This window comes from Ixodes scapularis, unplaced genomic scaffold, assembly GCF_016920785.2.
Source record: "Ixodes scapularis isolate PalLabHiFi unplaced genomic scaffold, ASM1692078v2 PGA_scaffold10__122_contigs__length_95168666, whole genome shotgun sequence".
NCBI lineage: Eukaryota > Metazoa > Arthropoda > Arachnida > Ixodida > Ixodidae > Ixodes > Ixodes scapularis.
Genome location: NW_024609836.1, coordinates 8,131,861 through 8,139,904, shown reverse-complemented (window position 1 = coordinate 8,139,904; position 8,044 = coordinate 8,131,861). Strand labels below are relative to the sequence as shown.

Here is an 8,044-nt window from a genome sequence, read left to right as displayed (position 1 = left end):
TCCTCCATTGTCACCATCTTGGACCCTGCTGATTTCTCCTCTGCAGTAAAACTACACCTTTCTTGGCCCATGTGATGGTGTGCGGGGCTAGGCAGATCAGTGAAAACACTTACGCAGAGCGCTTGCCAGGCCAGACTTGTACGTAGTTCAACTACTTTACTCAAGTTACTGTAGTTTAACTACTTTTCTGGGTAGTTTAGTAACTTTTAATTACATTTCTATTCTAGTAATCAGTAGTTTACTTTAACTACTTTTCCGAGTGACTTCCACTCAAATTACAAATTACTTTCTAATTTTAGTGGTTGTTTTGCCTATCAACAGAGAACAGAGGTCGGAAGGTCAGCTGATATTTGCAGAGGGGGAAGCATGCGGAGTAGAAAAGGGGGGGATGGGAAGGAAGAAAGTGATTTAGATAGTCCAAAAAACCCCAAAATTTTAACGAGCCCCCCCACTGCAACAACACTGCTACGAGGCGGGGGGGGGGGGGGGGGGGGGCGAACAGACACGACGCAAGAGAGGTCGAGTAACTGTGGGATTAGCTCCGAATAGTGGCGTTTCTTTGTATTCCGAAGCTCAAGGAGACTTGACGCATTTGAAGAAAGGGCTTGTCCCCGCTTCTCTCCAATGTAGGAATTCTTGCCCACTACAGACTGCTCACTACACACTGCTCCTTTTACGGTGCAGGCGATAGAACCCCTAACAACGACGCTCACGCCGGATGGGCTGCTCGTGTATCACTCGAAGCGCGTTAACCCACCCCCGCGCCTGCGTTCACGCCGCTTCGCGGTGACGGTGTGCGGCTGCTAATTACAAATCTATTAACCCACCTAGCCCCCCCACCCCCCGTACACGCCGCTTTGCGGCGTCCGGTCGGCAACCCAAGCCCCGCTGCCCCCCATGCACTTCCGTAAATAGAGTCGATACGATTTAGTTTAGCGATGTTTCGTCAACAACATTCGTTTTTTTAGTGTTAATGGTAAAAAAGAAATGTAAATATCGCCAAATGCCTCGACAAAACAAAATGTTCGAGAAAAAAAATAAAAAGAAGTAAGCCGGCCCACACCATAAATAGAACCCGGGTCTGACACGTATGAGGCAGACATCTCACCACTAAGTTACGCTACCTCTTCGGAAACTCGCATTGCATCCGCTGCCTATGTTGACGGCGGCAGCGCCTATCTCCAAGCAAGGAAGCAAAACTTTATTTTGTGTAAGGGCCTACGTCCTGGTCTGGACGGCCCGTCCGGCCCATGTCTCGCGGATGGATTCCGTAGGGTTACCGTGTAGCCTTGTTCGTGGAGCAAGGCTTTACGAACCAGCCAATCCGGCGTGCGTGAGCACCGTTGCTAGGGTTTGTATCGCCTGCGCGTTAAAAATATGCCCGCGCGGGTCGGGGGGCAGTGCCCTTGGTATTCCTTGGGCGCCGCCGGCCTGTGTGTGCTCTGCCCAGTGGCGGCCGTTTCAGGGGGGGGGGGGGGGGGGGGGGGCAAAACGCATGCCTTGCCCCCCCACTCTGAGAACTGGGGGGGCAAGTGCCCCTTTTGCCCCCCCCCCCCGGTTGGTACGCCCATGCTAACAGCATCCTCAAACATTGAAATATCGCTGTGATTTACAATATGCCCAGGAACCTTATTCCAATCGTTAATCCTATTTAAAAAAATTAATACTTGAAACCATCAATTCTGGCCATATATGACTGCAATGCTTTATAATGATTTAGTCTAGCTAATTCGTTGGTGATGTTCCTAAGATAAATGTCGCGGTTGATCTATGATCTTTACTTGGCCATGATAAATCAGAAACAAAAGCTTTAACCGTGCAATTTTGCTCCTAACCGCTAGGGATTCAAGTCCACAAACATTCAACATTTCTGTGACAGAGGACGTTAATCTTTAATTTGAAGTTATAAAACGTGCTGCCTTCTTCTGTATTCTCTCGAGCCTGTTTATGACGGTTTTGGTTGCGGGGGTACCATACGACCGAAGCGTATTCTAGAGTAGGTCGTATTAGAGTGTTGTATGCTGTAAGTCTTATTTCCTTATTGCTTTTTTTTTTTTTAAGTTTATGCATAAGCATGCATAATTCCCTCTACGCTGCTGTGCAGATAATTACAATATGTGGCTGCCATTTTAAGTTTGGACTTATTTGTACCCCTAGGTACTTGAAAGTTTCTGTTCTTGAGAGTTCTACATTCCCAATGTGATACTGAAATAGCGATACCTTCTTTTTATTAGGGACGTGGGTATATAATGACGTTTTAAAGTTAATTTCCGTTTGCCATTGGAAGCACCTTTGCTCAATATAGTCCAATGTCATTCATTGTTGTCTGGTTTTCGGATGTGTTAATTGGCAAATAAACCAAACAATCATCCGCAAACAAATTTATTTGTACTGGCGGTTTAATTAGCACTGAGGATATCATTAATATATAAAAGAAACAAGAATGGTCCCAATACTGATCCTTGTGGTAACCCTGAAGTTACCGATAATCAGTCTGAAAGAGCTCATCGAACTGCAACGGTCTGCGATCTATGCCTTAAATAAGCCTCAATCAAGCCTCAATCCAACGTATAATAATTTCGTTTAATGCAAACATCTTAAGTTTTTCTAGTAAGTTTTTATGCGGGACGCGATCAAATGCTTTTGAAAAATCTATGCTTACGACATCAATTTGTTGCCTCGAATTCATTGCAAACGCAAGATTGTGAAAAGTTTCTACAAGTTGGTTTGTTGTTGACAAACCTGCCCTAAACCATGTTGTTTTGAATAAAGGAAAATGTTGCTGTCCAGGAATTTAATTTTATGTTTTTCAACTATATGCTCCTTCCCTTTGCAGCTTGCCCCTTTTAAATATCGGCAACACTTTAGCCCTTAACCAACCAGAAGGAAGACTACTTGTTTCTAGAGACTTCCTAAAAATTGTTCCTAGGTAGAGTGACAACCATTCACCCTATCATCTGAAAAATTCTTCAGGGATGTTATTTGTTCGTTGAGTCCTTTTCGGGATCAAGGTGCAATAATCTATCAAAAATTCCACCCTGCGTTACTATTAGCTCAGTCATCTGCGGTGGCATCGCGCTGGTAAAAATTGGGTCCTTGCTTTGTCCGTCTTCCTTCGTAAAAACCGATTGAAAGAATACATTAAACCTGTTTGCAATATCTTTACATTCCGTGGCTACCGTATTATCTACGATGATCTGTTTAGTTTGCTTCTGTTTATTGTTTGATAGAATGTCCAGCGCAGCGCGATGCGCGAGGCGCGTGCTCTTTAATTCATTTTCCTTTACAAGCTGTACATATATACAACGAGACTACAGCGCTATATAAGAGTCTGTGTCTCACATCTTCCCTTTTCTAACAAGGAAGTCAGGTGGCGTAACGTTTTGGTCGAATAACACATCTTCCACTTGTCGTGTGTGTGTGGCTCGTGTCGGTACATGCAGGACGAACAGAGGTACATTCGGTGTACTTTTTCGACGATGGGTGGTTTCGGCGGTCGCTTCAGGCATCGGGACTAAGTGTGTCCTGTTGCGGCGAACGGACGTATCGCCAGTGTCCACCCAGTATGATCTCGGCTCCTCAGCTGACCTGTGGACAATGCCGAACTTCTCAAGGTCCACTACCCAGACGTCCGTGTCGACGTTCAAGTCGGGAAGATTTCGCACCCCATGGCGGGAATCAAACCAGAGTTTCTGCTTCTTCCTGCTTTCTTCGTACGCCCTTAGTTTCTCTTTGTCTGGGAGACGAGGAAGCAGGCTGTTTGAAGAAGTTGGAAGAGTTGTTCTGATTCTTCTACCCATTAGTAACTCCGCAGGTGAGTAACCGTTCTTGAGGAGGCTCGCCCTGTAGGTAAGAACGGTCTGGTACGGGTCTCCCTACTTTTTCAGGGATCCTTTGATTATTTTTACAGCAGCTTCTGCTAGACCGTTACTTTGGATAGTGGGGACTTGAAGTTGTGTGTCTAAACCCATATTCTTTCGCAAACAATGCGAACGATGAATCGGGTCCTTTGGAAAGCTGTGGTCCGTTGTCACAGATGACTACCTCCGGTATGCCGTGTCTTGCAAAGATGGACTTGCAGTGTGTAACGACAGCGTTGCCAGTCAAGCTAGTGAGCTTCACTAACTCGGGAAATTTCGAGTAGTAATCTGTGACAATCAGCCACCACGACCCTCCAAGAAAGAAAAGGTCCATGCCGACCTTTTGCCATGGTCTTTCCGGAAACTCCGTGGGCTTCAGTGGCATTTTCCTGTTTCCTTTCTGTTGGAGGCAAGTCCGACATGACTTCACCAAATTCTCAATGTCAGCGTCGATTGTTGGCCACCAGACTGCGTTTCTTGCCCTCGCGCGGCATTTATCTATGCCAAATTGGCCTTCGTGCAGAATGCGAGGAGTTGCTTCCTGGAGCTTTTTCGGGATGATGATTCTGATGCCATGCATAAGGACGTCTTCGACTTCGGTGACATGGTCTTTATGCGGCCAGAACTCCTTCAGGCAAGGCTGCAGATCACGATGACTTGGCCAGCCTTTTTGTGTGAAAGAGCGGAGTTGGCGGCAGGACTCATCTTCTTGTTCCCTTTTTAGCTCTTGCAACGAAGGGGGAGCAACTGGCAGCGTTGAAAACAGCTGGTTTATGTAGCCTTCGATCTCTTTTTCCAGCTCGTTGTCTTCGATCTTCCCTTGCAGCGGAGACCTTGACAAAGCGTCAGCGGTGGTGATGTCTTTGCCTGGAATATACATGATTTCAAAAGCGTACCGCATTAAGCGCATGCGCATCCTCTGCAGTCGAGGTGTCAGGTCGTCAATCGCTTTCGACCCAGACAGCGAGACAAGAGGTTTATGGTCCGTTTCCAGGCAAAACTTAGTTCCGCAGACGTAGTCGTGAAACTTCTCGCAGGCCCAGACGAGAGCAAGGCCTTCCTTTTCGATCTGAGCGTAACGGCGTTCAGTCTCGGTTAGTACTCGGGAAGCATAGGCAATGACAGCGTAGCGACCGTCGTCTTGCTGCTGACGTAGGACAGCGCCCAGGCCTTTTATAATTATAATGCAATTAAATGCAAAGGTGCAATCAAGCTAGACGGCAAGGCACATCATGGCGGATGCGCACAGTTGCCAGACTGTTTGATCAGTGCTGCCAGACTGGCGGCTGGATCAAAGAACCGCCGAACTCTCCCAGTATAAAAGGCTCTGGACAAACCCTCAAAGTAAAAGGGATTAGTGGGAAGCAGGGTTTTGGGCAGATAGCGAAAAGGCGGCGTTTCTTTTGGGGAACCGATATGAGTGACGGTGTGACTCAAGGACGCCTTTCAGCAGAAAACATAGATATCTGCATTCGACCCTGAATAGTTTCGCCGCTGTCTATTTCCTTTGCCCGGAGACTTTCTCTCTTTCTTTCTTTGCGACGATTGGAGCTTCGTTGCGGGAGTAATTTGTGTAGTTCTGTGTATAATTGTGTGCTTCGAACGAAGGAGCCTCCCTGTTTCAACTTGTCACTAACCTGCGTTACTCCAGCTCAGCCACAGTTTAAACCCGCAATTTTGTTCCTTTACTTCGTGTTGACTTTTTATTCATAACGAGCTCGTTATGGCGACAACACAGCTCGGAGCGAGTGTTTTGCGCAGATTACCTTGCAAAGCACAAAAAGAAGATCCCGATGCAGCGAAATTTTCGCAGTGTGAGAGAGCTCGGTGTGGACTGTTTGAAGCAAATTCTCCCGTCTGGCAGCTCCATGGAAGTGAGCAAGCTGGACTACCTGTGCTACAATTGCTTTACGCATTTCACCAAGCAAATATCTTTGCGAAGCTCAGAGTTGGGCGGTGACAGCTTTATGCCTCCTGAGGAGGCCATTGAAGACCTCAACCGCAGCGTACGTTCAACGTTTGTGTCACCACTAAGACCACCAAGTGAAGTAAGAAGTCGAGACAGGCCTGCCTATGTAAAGAGGAAACAGACGGAGTTGGAGCAGGTGGTGACTGAGAATTTGCGCTCCAGGATGCGTCTTGCGTACGATGAAAACGTGGCATCGGGGTCGTCGGAGCAAAAGTGCTCCACATGCACCGAGTGGGCGGACAACATTCGCTGCGCCTTTCCGACCACAGCCTCTCCCCGGGAACGCTGTCAATTGCTGACCCTCCTGCCATCAACCTTGACAAGAAATGAAGTCCAGAAAATCATCCCAGAGGCATCGATCTACATCATTAATAGGTCCCGGAAGCTGAGGGAGGACCACGGCGTGTGGTATGTGCCCGATCCCTATACAAGGTGTAAGGTGAGCCCTGAAAACATATCTGCAGCGGTTGAGTACTACATGAAAGACGAGTTAGAGTGTTCTAGGCAGAGTCCCAGTCAGAAAGACGTCATTTCCGTTGTGCTCGATGGCCAGAAAACGCTCAAGCCGAAACGTTTTATGACACGGTCAACCAGAGAAGCGTTTCGTGTATATAAAAGTGACCATCCCGACTCCGGCATCGGATTGACGAAGTTTTACTCCCTGCGACCCCGATGGGTTAAAGGCAATCCCCAGCAAGAAGCGTGCGTTTGTGTGTACTGCGCAAACTACAACCTCTGTGTCGCCTCTCTACAAAACGCTTCTGGCTCACAACTTGACGCAGCGGAATTGAACTCTGCATTCATTTGCAACCCGCCATCGCGCCAGTGCCTTTTAGGCAAATTTGACCATTGTCCCAAAGGCCAGTCTCTAACACTCGAAAAACTCAACATTTCCGAGGATGAAGAGATATTTTTGGCAACATGGGAGTCAGGCGAGCTCGTAAAAAAGACTTTAGATCCGGTCACTTTTCTGGAGGAGCTTCGTGTGTCTGTCTCAAGGTGAATCATTCACAACCATATCAGACAGACGCAAGGCAAAGCCATCTATGAAGCAAAGCAGTGCGCGCAGCGTGGTAGCATTGTCTTCTACTTCGACTTCGCTGAAAACTGGACTGTTATCCTTCCTGACGAGATTCAAGCGTACCACTGGAAAAAAAAAAACAGGTCTCAATATTTACGTGTGTGGTGACTACTAGAAAGTCGACATACAGTTTTGCCGTCATCAGTGACGACTTGCACCATGACTCCGCTCATGCCTGTCTGGCTGTACAAAAAGTGAGAGAGTGGGTCGATGACAACCTTGCTGTGTACTCCCATTTTACTTATGTAAGTGACGGTGCCGCCAGTCACTTCAAGAATCGCTTCCAACTTCATGAATTCCAAAAAAAATGTTTTTCCCAAAGCACAATGGCTATTCTCAGCCACTGGGCACGGAAAAAAACGCGTGTGACGGGGTTGGAGGACTCGTCAAACACCAAGCAACGCTTCACAACTTGAGACAGCTCCCAGGAAAGGCCATACAGTCTGCAAAATGCATGGTGAACAGTCTTTCCCAAAAACTAAAAGGAGTCAATTTCACACTTTTGGACAAAGACGAGGTTGTTGAATTCCGTCAGCGCAAAAATGAAGAGTGGGTGGGAGTGCGCGCCTTTCCTGGTATTCAGTCGTGGCATGTGTGGCTATGCAAAACATCAGAAGCTTCGACCTGCGACTTGCAAGTGGCACGGACTGTCGGATCCCTTTGGAAGAAACTCTAAGTGCACACCGTCAGAAAATGTTTGCGCCAAAATCTGTTCATTTTGAAACCTATGAAGGCAGGAATCTGTTGTATATTATGTGCAATTTATTATAATTAATGTTCAATTTATTATAACGTGACAAAGATGTGACAAACTATTACTGGCTATATTCGAATGAATAAAAAAATTACTTTTCTCTCAAAGTAAGAAGTCGCAATAACTGCGTCGCACCACAGGGGTACACCGTGCCGAGCTTCGCAGAAGGGGCTCGGTAGAGGTGCTGTATCTATTACACCATCAATATAATGCAACATGTTTTTAATGGATATTAACCCCCAGATAGAGTAGACTGACCGGTCAGAGTTTAAAAAAAATCGAGAACGGGTTTTTTTTTTTTAGTCGCCCTTAAAATTTTTTTTATTTTGGTGCTTGTCTCGTGTTTGCTTGCCAAAATCTCCCCAACCCGCACCTAAATA

The 8,044-nt window shown here is 46.8% G+C and overlaps 1 pseudogene; it reads left to right on the top strand.

Annotated features, from left to right (window-relative positions):
* Positions 1-6,963: 6,963 nt before the first annotated feature.
* On the top strand, positions 6,964-7,702 carry LOC115313279 (annotated as a pseudogene).
* The last annotated feature ends 342 nt before the right edge of the window (positions 7,703-8,044 follow it).